Source organism: Ostrea edulis, chromosome 1, assembly GCF_947568905.1.
Source record: "Ostrea edulis chromosome 1, xbOstEdul1.1, whole genome shotgun sequence".
NCBI lineage: Eukaryota > Metazoa > Mollusca > Bivalvia > Ostreida > Ostreidae > Ostrea > Ostrea edulis.
Window position 1 is genome coordinate 16,712,722 of NC_079164.1, and position 18,157 is coordinate 16,730,878.

The 18,157-nt window shown below is 35.7% G+C and overlaps 1 protein-coding gene and 1 long non-coding RNA gene across 5 annotated transcripts in view; both read right to left on the reverse strand.

The window, feature by feature from the left end:
• Positions 1-14,184, reverse strand: part of LOC125662189 (protein IWS1 homolog) — a 45,428-nt gene extending 31,244 nt beyond the window's left edge. The window contains exon 1 of one of the 4 annotated variants that reach the window (XM_048894367.2): positions 13,706-14,184. The gene's annotated coding sequence lies outside the window, so the exon portion shown is untranslated. Of the gene's footprint in view, positions 1-6,894; positions 7,111-7,804; positions 8,122-13,705 lie in introns of those variants that run through there. The other 3 variants (XM_056152918.1, XM_056152917.1, XM_048894370.2) reach the window with 3 other exon arrangements.
• Positions 14,185-15,086: 902 nt separating this feature from the next.
• Positions 15,087-17,486, reverse strand: LOC125662197 (uncharacterized). The gene is made up of 2 exons (XR_007365296.2): positions 17,217-17,486; positions 15,087-16,681 (listed from the first exon to the last, which is right to left on the reverse strand). It is a non-coding gene; the product is annotated as an uncharacterized LOC125662197 (long non-coding RNA).
• Between the last annotated feature and the right edge of the window lie 671 nt (positions 17,487-18,157).

The window sequence follows — 18,157 nt, forward strand, 5'->3', positions numbered from 1 at the left end:
ACTCCTATAAGAAATACAAAATAGAGAGTTGGATAAACACGGAGCCCTGGACACACCAGAGGTGGGAACAGGTGCGAAGGAGGAGTAAGCATCCCCTGTCAACCAGTCACACCCGTCATGAGCCATACATCCTGATCAGGTAAACGGAGTAATCCGTAGTCAAAATCAGGATATAGCCTAGGTTAAACGTTTTTCCTTACAGTATCACAGCAAGTTAAATATCAGGGATTGGGCATTACAAAATAACCTCAAGAGGGGTAGCAAGTTAAATATCAGGGATTGGGCATTACAAAATAACCTCAAGAGGGGTAGTTAAATCATCATGCAAATTTTCCATACTTTGTTACCTTGCCAATTACTAATTAAGACATTCCCAGTCATATACTTTTGAAAATCTTTTCTTGCAGTTATTTGTTTTTTAATGGAGACAAAATCAGTACATTCAATTTTTTTCAAATAAAGGGAATATTAAGAGATGCTGCCGTGAAACTTGTCTAATCCAGATTTCCTTGTTAAAATAAAAAAAATCCTCTAGTCATATGCAACATCCAGAAAACAGAGTATTTTATGACAGAATTTAAAGTTTTAAGTGCCAAAATGTTAGGTTCCGTTTGCACAACATAATTTGTTCTGCACAACATATGGATTAGACAAGTATCACTGTATTTTAATATGTCATTTGTTCCACCAAAAATACAGTCCCCTATACAAGTTCCACACACTCCATTTAGCTCTACTGTTACAACTATACAATGAGCAAGAAAAGAGTAATTTACATGAATCTATGAGCAACATGTTTTATAACTCAAGAAAATGTCTCCACATACGGTGTGTATCTTTTAATTCTCTAAATTATGACAATTCTCTAAATTATGACAATTCTCTAAATTGTGACAAATTAAGAATCATCCTTAAAACACACCCCACACAGGGAGGGGACTAAAAATATAACTTCCTAAGCAGAGGCCATTCAAGTAACACTAGTCGGTAACAAACCTACACTACAACATCTGTCATTTCCATGTCTTCCAGTGGGGATCCAGGTTAGAATAGGTTCTCAGTAAAACTTGCTTGTCATAAAAGGCGACTAAATGGGGTGGTCATTCGGAGGAGACCGCAAAAACCAAGGTCCCGTGTCACAGCAGGTGTGGCACGATAAAGATCCCTCCCTGCTCAAAGGCAGTAAGCGCCGAGCATAGGCCCTTTGCCGGCAATGGTGACGTCTCCATATGAGTGAAATATTCTCGAGAGGGACGTTAAACAGTATTCAATCAATCATTTCAATGTCATCAATTTGTGACGGGCATTGGATGTCAGATGTGATGAAAAATATGTTAAAATTCTATATGTTAATATACAGATTTTATTTTCCAGAAAAAGCTTCATTTTCCTTAATAACAAAATGATTACATATCAAATTCTTTTCAAATTCCTTTTATCATTTCTTCCATGATTCTACTGGAAATACAGCAGCTTATAGTGCTATAAAAAAGGAGAAAAAATGGTCACTTCCTTGAGTTCCTAGTAGGCATCTCTCCAACAATTACATCAGTAGACAACATTAAAACTCTGTTCTTACACTTAATCAAGTTCTGCAATAATCTTGGGAAATTATACCAACACAAACGCACTGATGAATAGAATTGGTTTTTTAAAGTGAATGAGTACTCAACTGGATTTATTACAGAATCTCACGAAGACGTTTGTACTCTGTATTGTCAACTACAAATACCCAAGACAATGGCAGAATTTTCCCTAGAAGCCAGCCCTCTTCTTTTTTGGCATTTTATAATAAAAAGTATCTTTTCTACAAAATACATTATCTTGGAGTTACTATACCTTAACTGGCATTTAAAATTGAACACCATTTACTCATGAGCAAGTTGATATGTATACCTCGATCAGTCCTGATTTGTTTACTGAAGTTTTAAATTCTTCAGTGATAGCCTTAGGGTGTGTGATAATCAACAGGAATCTATACAGAATGAATAGAAATGGAAAAATTCTATGGTCAAAACCTTTTTTTTTTCCAGCTCTTTGTGTATCCAGTGACCTGAAAGCAGAGTTCAGTGAGGGAGGACGGTTGCTCAGGTTGAACAGCATTCATTCATGTTGTTCAGCGCCCCCTAGTGGAATAGAGCAACAAGGCCAAGGGATTCTGACTGTATATGTAACATGAGAAATATTATATGTGATCTCAGAACATCCACTGCAATCAATAGGAAAGTGAAACCCTAAGAGCTGGACAGTATTAATTTGGTACATAGACATATTTGATATCACCATGGTGTAGTTATTGAATGGTGGTACCCGACTCCTGTCAATGTTATGCCTTGATGCTGTTATGGTCCTTGGTTTTTTTAACAGGATTTAAGATGTTGTGTTGCTATAAACTAACATACTTTGCTAATTACATTGTAAGGAATTAATTGTCAAATCATAGAAAGATTAAATTTCTAAAACATGTATATTTCATCTTAATATGTTATCTCCTAAACCAGAAATAAGCATTTAGATCAACCTTTATCAAAGAAAGGAACCAAGCAGTGAAATTTTAGCTCAATTTTCTCAAAGTACTCCTACTAGGAAATCAAATCTGACAACATGAAAATTGATATAATGCACTATAGCTATAGCTATGAATAAAAAATAATATATACCCCCAATTCCTTCTCGCACTCCAACCCAGTCTCATCTATATAACAAGCCTGTTTACTACACAGTGAGTATTGACTAAACAAAATTCTGTCAGCATTAATGGAACATGCATGGTCCTTAGGGCTTTACATCTGAATATGGAACACACAGGGTATTAAGACTTTAGATCCGGGTTAGAATAGGTCCTCAGTACCCCCTCCCCCTGGGAACCTGGTTAGAATAGGTCATCAGTACCCCCTACCCCCAGGATCCAGGTTGGTTAGAATAAGTCCTTAGTGCCCCTTACTTGTCGTAAGAGGCAACTAAATGGGGTGGTACTTCGGGTGAGACCGCAAAAATTGAGGCCCTGTTTCACAACAGGTGTGTCATGATAAAGACCGTCCCTGTTCAAAGACTGTAAACACCGAGCATAGGCCAAAATTTTGCAGCCCTTCACTGGCAATGGTGACGTCTCCATATGAGTGAAAAATTCTCAAGTGGGACGTTAAACATTAATTTAATATACAATCAATCAATCAACACACAGGGTACTCTCAGCATTAGATCTGACTATAGAACAAATGAGGTACTAAGCATTAGATCTGACTATAGAACAAATGAGGTACTAAGCATTAGATCTGACTATAGAACAAATGAGGTACTAAGCATTAGATCTGACTATAGAACAAATGAGGTACTAAACATTAGATCTGACTATAGAACAAATGAGGTACTAAGCATTAGATCTGACTATATAGAACAAATGAGGTACTAAGTATTGGATCTCATGACTATAGAACAAATGAGGTACTAAGCATTGGATCTTATGACTATAGAACAAATGAGGTACTAAACATTAGATATGACTATAGAACAAATGAGGTACTAAGCATTAGATCTGACTATAGAACAAATGAGGTACTAAGCATTAGATCTGACTATAGAACAAATGAGGTACTAAACATTAGATCTGACTATATAGAACAAATGAGGTACTAAGTATTGGATCTCATGACTATAGAACAAATGAGGTACTAAACATTAGATCTGACTATATAGAACAAATGAGGTACTAAGTATTGGATCTCATGACTATAGAACAAATGAGGTACTAAGCATTGGATCTTATGACTATAGAACAAATGAGGTACTAAACATTAGATATGACTATAGAACAAATGAGGTACTAAGCTTTAGATCTGACTATAGAACAAATGAGGTACTAAGCATTAGATCTTACTATAGAACAAATGAGGTACTAAGCTTTAGATCTGACTATATAGAATGAACAAGGTATTAAGCTTTAGTTTAGGTCTGACTGTAGACCTAGTATTAGCTTTAGATCTGAATAAAGATCTGCTAAAATTAACAATATATAGAGCTCACTAAGTACTGTTTTCTATTGATTGCTTTCCTCTACACTGCAGTATTAATTGATCCCAGTCAAATCTTTGGATGCAAATAAAACTGAATCAATGTCTCTGAGGAGGTTCCATTGAGTTCAGGAAATATAGATGATAGGTGTTGTATGATTGATTCCAGAACTTTATACCTTTGTGAAAAACAACTACTCCAATCATTATATGATAACACTTTCTGAAGTGTGTGAATGGAACACCATAAATGTATGTAATATGTATACCATTTGCAAAAAAAAAAATGTGTGTTTATATTGTGTGCAAATTAAACAGTCTATCTTTTTTAAAAAAGGGAGAGTTAAGAGCAGTCCTAAAGGATTAATACTTAAATAATTAATCTCTGACACAACAGTCCAGCGCTCTACCGATCAAGCTAAAGGGTTAACCCATTAGTCAGAGCTGTAGGAAGGCCATGCATCTAACTTAATCCGCTAGTCAGAGCTGTAGGAAGGCCATGCATCTAACTTAATCCGCTAGTCAGAGCTGTAGGAAGGCCATGTATCTAACTTAATCCACTAGTTAGAGCTGTAGGAAGGCCATGCATCTAACTTAACCCACTAGTTAGAGCTGTAGGAAGGTGATGTATCTAACTTAACCCGCTAGTCAGAGCTGTAGGAAGGTGATGTATCTAACTCAACCCGCTAGTCAGAGCTGTAGGAAGGCCATGTATCTAACTTAAGTTTACTTAACCCACTAGTCAGAGCTGTAGGAAGGTGATGTATCTACACTACCACATAATGCACCAGAGCTAAAGGGTTAACCCGTTAGTCAGAGCTGTAGGAAGGCCATGTATCTAACACTACCACATTGTCCCCCTCCACAGAGAGAGAGAGAAGCATCCCAACTCTCTTGGAGTGCCAACGCCTGTGGGGCAAAGTTCTGGGGGCAATCCCTCTCACCCACCAGAGATTACCCAGGCCCCAAATATATCAGAGTCAAGTATACTACAGTGGCTCATCTGCAGATCAAACCTAGGACCTCTGGCACAACAGCCCAGTGCCCTAATGATTGAGCTATAGGGTTATCCCACTAGTCAGAGCTTGTAGGAAGTGAAAACTCAAGACACAATATCACTATAGTGACTGCCAGGTATAAACTCAGGCATCAGTATGGCCTTTAGTTCTTAGACATAAACTAAGACATAACACAGTAAAAACTGTCTAATCTGGCACCTGAGCAGTCCGTTTCACTGGGTATTCTGACCCTTATTTTCAATCTCAATGTCACATTTTCATTGTTTGGTTGGTTTTTTTCCGGTTTATCCCGACACACTGTATATCCCGACACACTGTATATTCCCAGTGCATGTCTGATTAGAAGGTTTTATTGTAATATCACTATGGCCACTGCTAAGCATACTGTAAAATTGGTTGTTTACATGTGGGTGATTTACACTAATTACGTGGTTGCGTAATAAGCGCATAAATTTCCACCCCATGTATAGTTATAAATATTTGATACATTATATTCAGTTACTGCATATTTTTCCCCCACATGTAATGTTGGACATGGAAAAAATGCGTACTGAGTAACCCCCAGCAAAAATAACCACTTTTACAGTAACCCATACAAGTTTATGAAACTATTAAAGATCATTTATATGATTAATAAATCATAAATGAAATCACCCTGGTGTGAAACTTTTCCATCTAAAAGAAGAACAAAGACTTGCCGGTACTGACCAAAACTATCAGATCTAAGGTCCACTGGAATATGATACTGATATCAGTATGCAAGAAAGCATAAAAATATTTATCACAAAATAATTCATCTTACTGCTGCTTCCCTTGACATACAAACCTTCCCTCTTCCACACTGTTGATATCCAGCACATGTATATCCAACCCCAACCCCCCCCAACCCCAAGGTCCAATATTACGATATGTCGGTTCTCATGGACTGTCTTGAGCTGAAACCTCTACATGTTGCCTCTTTGAAGTGAAAGCTCTGCAGACTTAAAGCTACCATATGGCTATTTGATGAGGAATTAAACTGAACCAGAATGTTCAATCCCGTGGCTCCTAATTCTTTTTGCATGACAAAAATATCCCACTCCTGCCCTACTTAGGACCTCAGTACTTTTTTCTCTAGATTGTTTAAGGACTGCTGTGTCAAACGAAGCTATAGGAAAATGACTGGGCATGCAATCTGACAAGTGCAAATTTTGAGTTTCCATCTCAAGATTTCAAAAGTCAATAAAGATGATCATTAATCTCTGATGGAATTGGCTTCCAAACATAATTCTTGTCTGAAAATTATATCATCACCATTTTTCGACAGGAAATAAGCTATTGATGCAAAACCAAACTCTAAAATGTTTTCTTTGTCACTTTTACAATTCATCATTCCTCCGATTAATTCAGTGGACTGAGGTTTTAGGCTGGCAATCTATCAAGTCCAACAGGAGTTTCATTTTTTGTCTTAATGACTTCAAACTAAATAATTTTTTGCTACATCCGTCAAAATTTTCAATTTCCAACAACAGCACTTCATTACACTGTAGATCCTACAATCATTATTCAGATTCGGTCAGTGTCCTATACCTTAAGGTCTGAGGTTATAAATAACTTAGTTCATTTCTTCTAATTAAGTGTTAAACACCAAAGGATGATAAATATTTTATATCCAATGTCCACAATCTCATCATTTCTAGACACTGCACCTCCTAGAAGAAAATCTCCTTGGAAGCACTCACCCCTGTAAGCAATATAGCATGAGTAAAAATTCCTGACCTTTGTAAGGACATGAATGCCAATACTATGTAAAACAGTCCATCTATTATGGTACTATAATACAGGTTTTATATGCATACACTGTGTTACCCATTGCATGTACTTACATTTGAAAAGAAGCAATAATCCCACACAATCTAGAACCAATGTTTATCAATCAGAATCCGATATACTTTGAATGTTTCTCAGTTCTCGTTATTGATGATTTTGGTGGGGAGATGAGAGTGTTCCCTTTCCATTAATCAATAGGACTTGGCGGACAATAACGGATCTTTGGAAAACACAGCTCTACGTCATCCTCAACAAATCCAGCACCCCCCCCCCCAAAAAAAAAAAACAACAACAAAAACCCCAAAATCAGTAGAAAGCTTGGAATTATGCTGCATTTTTAGAAGTGTCAGTAATTCCCCGTGTGGGGTGGGAGAAGAACTACAGATATGTGCATTGATTACCCATCCTTACTCTACAGCTCTACAGTTTAAGTGTGAGTCTTAGGTTTTGGGACCTCGAACAATGAAAACTAGTAAGAAACTCTTCAAACAATCATGATTAATTAATGAACAAACTGATAATTAAAGGTCAATGGACACCATGTAAATTTCTTTGTTACAATACCATAGAGTTCTTTTTTCCTTTATGGCAGTTACTAACGTTAACCCAGGTTTAAATGGTTCATGTTCAGTACCTCAAAATAGGGGTAGCTTTTTTAAAAAGCATCAACTTTCATTTTTGTTCACCAAAGCTTCATGGCATGATTAAATTTTGTTGAAATGAAATTAACTCACATCATCATGTACAGACACAATTACATACATGGATGTTGTTTTAAAATGTAGTCTGTCTCGTGACCAATAATTTTATTTCAATGATTTTTTAATTAAATACTTGAGCTGTAATTACCCAGCAACATTCTCTCGAATCATCGACTCTCTCGGATTAATTTCACCAATAATAGCATAACATTCATGTTATGTTTAGCATCAATTATTCAATGCACATTCTTGAGGCACAACCAACCTGTAAATGAAACGAAATCTATCAAAAGTGACGCTATAGGCCGTAAAAAAAAAAAAAAAGGACTACTTCTGGAAAGACCTCAGGCTTTCACCTTCCTCTGATAATCAATGTCCTGCATTGTGTGCACAAAAATCACTCATTACCCTGAATGGCAAATCAATTTCACTTCAACACTCCTCTGATGTAGGAGTGCAAAACAGAAAGGACATGTAATAAACAACCAATACTGTCCACCAATCAATAACTGTCTGTCTAACACCACTTAATAACTAATGACAATAAATGAAGGAAATTGTCTTTTAGTGGATAACAGTTACACATGGACAGATCAACCAGGCTTCAACAGCAAATATTTGAGAATTGATTTTATCTATTAATTGTTCAGAGTCTATGGATCTGTGAACTTGTTTACTGACAAACTAAGCTCCGCTTACGTCACTCAACAAATCTGAAAGCAATTATTATAAATATTGTTTACACAATAATATTTTCATTTTCAGCTTTCATTAGGGGGTAAAATTGTGAAATTATCACTGCAGTGAAAAATTAATAACCATTACCATTTGGAGTAGGAAAATAGAAAATAACAAAAGGCCCATGAACCAAATCGCCCACCTGAGTCCCATGGCATGTAAAACTCTAAAGCTGCCTTGTAGCCCCACTCTGTCCTGACAACAGGGTCATGCTGAGAACAAACAGAATGTTCCCTATAATAATAATGACGCTGGCATATCAATTTGAGAAAGAATACCCTTGTGCTTCCATACTGCATTTCTTTTTAAATTCATATATTTCTATGTGACTCTCTAACTTTCAGTCCTGATTGTGACCTAAATATTAAGAACTGGGTAATGATTTAGAACAGAAGTTTTAGCGAGGATTTAATTTTAGCATTATTAGCAAGAGTGATGAGATCGCTAAAATTGAATTTCGCTAACAATTCGTTCCATATCAGAGGTAATAGTTATCTTTCCTGAAATTATAAAGTCGCTAAAATTAGCTCTTAATTGCAAAATATGTATACCAATTTTTATGGAGGAATCGCTAAATTTGTGTCTCGCTAAAAAAATTCCACTTTATATACAGTACTTGAATTTTCAATAAATTTCATTAGATTTGGCTTCTCTGGTAAAGTGATTCTTGAGAAGCAAAGTTTTTCTAAAATTCTCCCCTTGGAGGGATGTAGTCCTTCCATTGAACAGACTACATTTCTTATTAGAAAACTCCACTTGAACCTTCACCTCAGATTAGGAAAATACTTTTTTGCTCACCAACCATCAGAACAATGAAACAAATGGAAAGGAAAATTTCATTTTTCTATTACTTTTACTAAATATTAAATACATAAAATGAATACCCAGATATCAGAAGTGCCACCTGGTCTGCCAGAACCTATGAGAAGCCTTTGGTTTGAGTCCCAGTGGAGAGTTTATCACTTGGGTATTTCACGCCAAAGGTCACAGTAAAGTGAATAATGAATTTCCACAGTATTGCCCATGCAGTAACAGTTTAAAATTTTGACAAAGAACTGTATGTCGGACTAAAAAAGATTTTTTTTTTCAATATATGCATATATACCGTATTTGCAGAATTTTTAGTGAGGACTTAATTTTGGCAATAAAAGCGACAGTGATGAGATCGCTAAAATTGAAGAACACTAACAATTTATTATAGGAGGCAACAGTTACCTTTCCTGAAATTATAAAGTCACTAAAAATTAGCTCTCACTAAACCAATTCTTATGGGAAAATTGCTAAATCTGCGTCTCGCTAAAAATTCCACTTATACAGTATGTGAAATTGATCCTCAGTAAAATTTAAAAAATCAATTGATTTGATATTGTTGTATTCTTTAGTTACATTATAGGGACTTATCATACTGTAGTTGCATTGCATGAGTCAATTCGAAAGTATCAATAAGATCTAAGACATTCCATATTACTGATAAATACATGTAGATTTAATGAGCAGCAAAGCTTGCTTGGTTAAGCAATTATGACTTCTCAATGTAACAAAAGATTTTTTTTAAAAAGGGGGGGGTGCCATAGGCCACGTTGCTCACCTGAGTCACCATCGCCTATATTTAAAGATTTTCCCTATATATTCTCATGTAAAACTTTGATCCCTATTCTGGTCCCAACCTACCCCCAGGGGGCATGATTTTTACAAACTTGAATCTGCACTATGTCAGAAAGCTTTCATGTAAATGTAAACTTCTTTGGCCCAATGGTTCTTGAGAAGAAGACCTCTATATAATAGTATGTAAAACTTTGATCCCCTATTGTGGCCCCATCCTACCCCTGGGGGCCATGTTTGTAACAAACTTGAATCTGCACTATGTCTGGAAGCTTTCATGCAAATGTAAACTTCTTTGACCCAATGGTTCTTGAGAAGAGGATTTCTAAAGATTTTTTTTCTATATATTAGTATGTAAAACTTTGATCCCCTATTGTGGCCCCATCCTACCCCCAGGAGCCATGGTTTTTACAAACTTGAATCTGCACTATATCAGGTAGCTGCAATAATGTAGCCCTCTCTGATTTTTTTTTTTTTTTTTTTTTTAGGGAGAGGGCTACAACTCCTTAGGATCTCCGTAATGGTGCAAATGCGGGAGTGATTCACTCCCGCAACATTTGCGCTCATTCTAAACATTTCCTGACTTTCTTTACGTAAATAAAATGATATTCTATGTTTCTTAGTCAATATATAAATTTACAACCTGCAACTTAAGATTTGTGAGGCTCTATTCTACCGTTTTCAACAATTTCGATGAATTCCAATTTCTCGATTCATATTTGTGCGCCATGTTTGATGTACTGAAGTTTCAACTTCCGATTGTCAAGTCATTTGCATATGCCATATAAGGTAGTATTTACATCAATGGACAAGTATGGAGGCGAAAGCTATTTCGTCGGTATTGAAAAGGTTTGAATTTAATATCAAGTTAAAAACTGAACAGCAGAGTGTAAATTCTTTCTGCAACAATATGATTTCCCTTTCTTTGTCGAAGTGGCTCGAGTAACTACATTTTCGCGCTGATTGTCAATGTTTAGGTTTTTCATTAGATCCACCTACAAGATCTCGCGATAACAAGCATGGCGGAGCAGACGAAGAATTTTGCATGCTGTACATTATATTTAATGAAAAACACCTTTATTAGACATGCCCGAGCACAAAGTTGGTACTCCTTTTGGTGTAAACAACATTTAGGACTAATACATAGAGTTTATTATCGGTTATTCATAAAATTATTTTGCACCATTACGGAGATCCTATGGAATTGTAGCCCTATCCCGAAAACGTCAGAATTAAAAAATTAGATAGGGCTACATTATTGCAGCTATATATCAGGATGCTTTCATGTAAATCTCAGCTTTTCAGGCCCACTGGTTCTTGAGAAGATTTTTAAATGACCCCACATTTTTGCATTTTTGTGATTATCTCCCCTTTGAAGGGGACCTGGCTCTTCATTTGAACAAACTTGAAAGCCCTTCACCCAAAGTTGCTCTTTGCCAAGTTTGGTTGAAATTGGCCAAATAGTTCTGGAGAACTCCAAACTGTAAAAAGTTTACTGACAGATAGACCGACAGACATCAGAAAACCTCACTTGAGTATTCAGCTCAGGTGAGCTAAAAATGAAGATACATGAATTTTCAACAAAAATGAGGAGGTTTTGAAGACAATAGCACAATAAAAACAAAGATTCAGAAAAACAAACCCAAAGCATAAGTAGCCTGTTTCACAGAATTGCCAGGATCATGCACTATGTTTTGAAAAGATCATAATAATGCTCAATAGGGAATTTTCAAGTTCTTCCATTCCGTGCGTATTTCATGTTTTAGAATCTACCCAATTCCCGTGATTTGGTGATTTTTTTTTAGACATGCATGCTTACTTACGGTTTAGCTAACAATCAGACGATTTCATTCTTATTTTACTTACTGGTTTTAATGTCGAAATTAAGAGCCAGCATTATTGGTGTGTGTCAGAGGGATGTACAATCCCTGAAATGTTCTTTCCCACTTGAACGATGAACAAATGGTGAATGCATGGTGAGCGAATGATGAACACACGGTGAACGAATGTAGCAAACGGTGAACGCAATTCGGTGAGCGCTGAGCGAACACAGAATGCAAATGGAGCGCAAAGTGAATTGTGAGCGCATAGTGAACGAAAGATGATCTATTTAATCAGAATGTTTCAGATTTTTCCCTTGGATTGTGCTTAAATCATAACCAGGTAAGAAAAAAGATGTGTTTGTAAAATACAAATGCCCCCGATAATGGCCAATTCCAAAAATGGTCAAGGTCACAAGAACAAATATCTTGGTACCAGTAGAACTCAGGGGCATAAAAAATGATACATGGTACTTAATTTTTTAATGCATCAGTATATAATTTATGTGAAAAAGAAAGACTATATAGTCTAGTAATCAGCACTGTAGTGACATCCTGATTTTACAGGTGTACATGCATGGCTTAAAATTAACGAGCTTGGTCATATGGGATACACATAATTAATAATCATCCTCGAAAGGAGTCAAGATAGATGCATTAAACAAACGACACAGATGGTGTCAAATCAATTTAATTTCTAATTGTCTCGATGTGACAAATTGGTGAGTGGTCTGCAGTTTTCTTTGAACTTTCACAGTTGATAATCCTCACATTTTGTACTTCAAAATAAAAATTCTGATATAATAAGAAAGTTTTCTTCCATTCTTAAGCACACATTCCTTTTTCATTTTTGCCTCGTAATGAAGGCCAATCCTTTCACTTTGGTATTCTGGATGACAATGCAAAGACAAAAGACTGAATGGTGAACGTACGGCGAGCACATGGTGAACACTTTGTAAATGCAAAACTATGAACGGATAGTGCACAGTGAACACCATGGTGAGCGAACAGAAAAATGGTAAAATAGAACATTTCAGGGACTACAATGTGGAATTCCGGAAGAGGGGGAAACATAGATTCAGTAATTTCAACCTTACATTCTTACCATAGTTTACCTCTGCCATAAAAAAAGTGGGGGGAGTCACCAAATAAATCTTTATTTTCACATATAGATAACAGAAAATGATGTTTGTTAAAAAGGGGGACCAGCCCTTCTATTGCAAAAATTTCCTAAATGCGATACTTGCATTGAATCGAAGTCCATTCTAACAGGTGATACACTTTTATTTGTACATTAATGGTGATAAACCAGAAATGACTACGCCTAAAAAACTGACGCAAACAGTAAGAGTATCAAGGTCTTCTATGCATTAACAAAAATTCTAAAATGAAGTAGATCAATCTACTATTGAAAATTTTCTGGACAACTGAAAATTTAGTTTATAAGAGTACCTTTCCGTATAACATAAGAAAGACAACGGATAATGTAGCACCCTGCAAACATAGACCCGGGACCACTTGACTTACTGTGTTCGTGCCCCTGTAGACTGGCAATGTGCATCATTTAGTCCATTTGCCTTGAAAGTTGTTAAAGCACTGACACCAAGATACATATAAATTCAACTGGCTAATCAATACTTCTCAATTTCTCAATGTTGGTTTTATTAGCGGTAATGCAGGACAGGTCTAGAGCATATTTACTTAATCTATAGAAAATTAATATGCGCGAGAGTGATGAAACTTGGGAACTAATTTTAATCCATCCCACAGTTTGTTGCTTTGGGATTTTCATTTTGAGAAGAATTTTTTTTTTACATGTCATCAAAAGTAAAAATAAAATAAATAGGCCTAATAAAAAGTAACTAGGCCTACTCGTCTTTTAGATTTTAAAAAATCAATACTTTTATGACATTATATATGTTAGCCAACATCATTGCTGGTTAAGCATAAATAGTAATAGCAGAAGCAAGATTAATGAATTTCTAAATAATTCTACAGTTGCTTACCAAACGTCAAACTCACCGCATCAGCAGCATCCTGGAGCAAAAGGAAGTGACAGTAGAGAAAGTAAAATTTGAAACCGGATATGTCACATATGTCCGGAGACATTAGAACAGGTGCGCTTTCTGAACTAGAAACACGTTCTCCCACATAGTAGGCTAGCATATATTTTCTTTTTCAAATATTTTTAAAAACGGGAGTAAGCTGACTACCGTTATGGAAAAAAGAATGTTCGTTTTTAAAACAAAAATGAATAGATTTATGGGTGGGTTTTTGTTTGTTTGTTTTTTAATTTTAATTTATTTCAAATCGACCGGTAGGTCAAGAGCAGTAACCTTACAAATGTCTTTGCTGGCCTGCGGTCGAATCTGCTAAGTATACGTCTTAAATTGGAAGAAATTGTGTCGCCAAAGTTAATCAGATTGAAGAAATGCAGGAAAACCTCTACAAACCGTCTTACAACGTTCGCACCAAGAATAAATCACTAGGACTGCTCTGAATACCTGAAGGGCCGGTAAAAATGCCATGGACAAAATTATCACACGAGCCGTGGAAAATCTACGGAAGAATCTACAGAAGTGAAAATCCAAACAACTCACGAGGGGGGGGGAGAGAGAGAGAGAGAGAGAGAGAGAGAGAGAGAGAGAGAGAGAGAGAGAGAGAGAGAGAGAGAGAGAGATGTCATAAGAGATCTGTTTTTCAACTATTGCATGAAAATTCAGGTATCTTCAAATTCTAATATTTTCATTAATCCACTGATGGTAAAGACTGAGGACTGTCCGGTTTTCTATATTCATTACTGAGATATTAGTACAGTAATTAACAGCGGCAATTAAAGCTATTACAGAATTCGGTGAAATTCTAAGATCTGGTCTGAATTTAGCCAAAGCAGAAGTTATATTACTGAGACCTTAAAAAAACAAATACAAAGGAAATACTAGAAGGTACAAAATGATGAAAATCTAGATAACAATAGACAAAGACCTGATCATATCTACATACGATTCTTTTCTTTGTTTCTGTTATTTATTTATTTACAAATCCAATTCTGGGCCCTGTCAGGCATAAAAGCTTAAGAAAGGAAGAAAAAGTGACAATCAGAAGACCAAATATACAGAATAAAGAAGAGTGTACAGCAAATTAAGCTGTCCAGAAATACAGTATATGTATAACAATATTGTATTATATATAAAATTATTTTTTAGAATTTATGATATATAATGAACATCTGTAGAATAAGCATCTGAGTTATACCTGGTACATTTTTTCTCGTTGTAGAATCTACGGTATACATTTATTTTATAAAAACTTATACATTTTTTACCTCTTACATTGTATATTATTGTTTCTCATTTCAAAAATGCTGATTAAAAATTGATCCAACTTGGTAAACAACATGTTATTTTTGTTTGGCATAAGCCATAGAAATTTGTATTGTATTTAGAAATATTATGAAAAAAAGGTCTGCCTTTCACTTGTATATAAAGGACGTTTTATGTGCACCGTTTTCATAATGTCAGCACCTATTTTCATAATGTCAGAGTATGTTTTAAAACAAGAAGAATATCACAAAGATGCAACAAAATTTTTTTTATTAAAATTTCTATTGAATAGCTCTTAAATAGAGCTAATGTTGTTTTGTTATACTTACACACCACGTCCGACTTTAAATAAAGATCATTTGATTTGATTTATTTGAAGTAAATATTTCATTATATTTACGTGTGTTATAACAAGGAGATATCCAAAGTACAACCCACGGGTCCGATCCATTTATAAATTCCAAATTTTACGAAAATATCGATTACATCCCATACTGACAGATTGATTTTCTATAGATTTAACATTTGCGAGACATTACATTTTTAAAAATTGATTTCATCTTCATATTCAGAGATGAAAAAGTACAATTCTATCATTCGTATCTCACCGATTTTCAACCTAATTGGTAAAATACCATCTCTGAATTTAGCTAAAAGAATTGGAATTCAACAAATTTGCTAAATTCGTGAAAATGTTTTTATTTCTGACAAAATGCAAAACTAAAACTTCATTTCATAAAAGTGACTGTCTTTTCCTTAAAGGCATTTCCAAACTGAGGGGCTGAAATAATACTTTTCAAAATTTAATGATTTCCTTAATTCTACATCATTAAACATTCAATTCAAAGCAAAATTCAGTTGATGTAGATTACATACATGTAGGAATACCAACATAAAAAAAACCCACATACTTCAACTTCAAAAATCAAATCACCACGGTAAAGGATAAAAATTCTAAACAAAAAATTCAAACAAAAAATTTCTACAAAACGAAATGCTGACAACTATATATGGAATACAGCTTAACATATCAGAAAGCCTGAAAATGATATTTTGCTAGATTCAATTTCAAATTAAACACGTACATAACATTTTTAAAAAATGCAACTGAGTTGCCGACAAAAAGGAATAAAGAATCAGTAAATGAACAGATTGAACATAGTCCTGAGACTGGATAAGATATCAGATTTTCGCGGACAGGTTGATTGATTGGTTGGTTGATTGATTGATGTTTTCCGCCACACCCAACAATTTTTCAGTTATTTGGTGGTGCCCAGTTTTTATTGGTGGGAGAGAGAACCCAGATACAATGTACCTGGGAAGAGACCACCGACCTTCCGAAAGTCCTGAGATTGGATAAGATATCAGTTTAATTAGAACGTGTTTCACAGACAGGTTGAACATAGTCCTGATATTGGATAAGTTATCAGTTTAACTAGGACGTGTTTCGGAAAATCATTGTTAGTGGATTTTACAATCAGATGATAAGGAAAACAGTTGTATTCAATTGTGAAATGGGTCCAGAAATTCTGAGTAGGGGGCGCGGTAAAAGGCTGCATAGGGGTCTGGGGACTGTTCTGAATCCCTCATTGAGTCAAGGACGAAGTCCTAGTGGGGTTATGGTCGGGGAGACACCCCCTGAAGCTCATTCTCTGAATTCTACAAAATAAAATGCACACAATTTAGTGTTTTGGACATATTTATTTAAAAAGAAAAATTATTTCCACAAATAAATAAAACTAGGGTGAGGACTGGATCCGCCACTGCTCATTACCAAAAAAAAAAAACACCCAAGGATACAGAAAGTAAAGACGGCAATAAAAACTGTGGAAATAAATGCAGATAACTTAATTTCTTAATTTATTATTTGAGTACACATCAATGCAGCGTGTAACATTTTGTAAAGAATGTAATTCTTTAAATGAGTATACCACTGACAGTATATGTGTAAACTTAAATAGATAATACGTATTTATTGGTCACGTGTAAAATTGACGATAAAACAGTGTTGCCCCGATATTTGATCGTGCCAAACTTGCTCCTATCGTCGGGATTGTGTTGGCGGTTGATAAAACTGGAAAGTGTACAGTGGATATATTTGTTTCCATATATTCCTGAATCAATGCTTTCTTCCGTAACCATATGCTTTCCTGCGAAGTATATCCATCAACTGAGATATTATGCAAAAACGAACCTCAACCATCTATATTGCCGCTTCGGTAGCCTACACCCCGGTCACTACATAACCTCAACCCCGGTCACAACACAATCTACACCTCGGTCACAACACAGCCTACATCCCGGTCACAACACAGTCTACACCCCGGTCACAACACAGCCTACACCCCGGCTCAACATTCAGAAGCCTGAAGTATCATACACTTTAAACAGCGGACAATGTGGCAACCAATGGTGTGGAAAGACGGTTTTTACGTTCATCTACAAGGTTGTCTCGCGCGCATCAATGTGATGGAATTATTGCTTGCAAGAGTTAATTTGTACGGTGGTATATTTAGGTGGCAGGGGACAGTTTCTTTGGTTTTGAAACATGTGGATAGGGGGTATACACCAAAGTCAGATTATGACAGACTAATGAAAAATCATATTTCCCTTTTATGTCAATACTTGTATTTCATATTAGTGTAGTTAATAAATTATGACCCTAAATTACATGTAATCTATAAATACTGGTGCTGGTGCACAAAACATGCTCTGAGCAGGTTCCCCTTTTTTGCTTTGATTTTCCCTCATTTGGGCTAATCCGCACCACCCCCACACCATCACAGTACCAAACATGGGGATTTAGACACTGTGCACAATCAAGAACCCTATCTGCCCTTCTCAAAAATCTACCTCTCATATGGGGCCATCCACCTTCCCTCACAGCTACAGACCTTTTGCTAGACCCTGCATGTTTTCACCGGAATTTCTTCAGCAACTGACCACGTGTCTTAGTTTCGTATTTGCACCCATCTATATGCTAGGAATCATGGTGACACCTACATGTTGTATATCAACATTTTTACTAAGCACTCAGCTACATTTGACATGCATCCTAAAATTATTGTATACATTTTTACACATGTAATATCACTTCAAATACGGGGTAATTCCATTTTTTGAAAAAGTTGACCG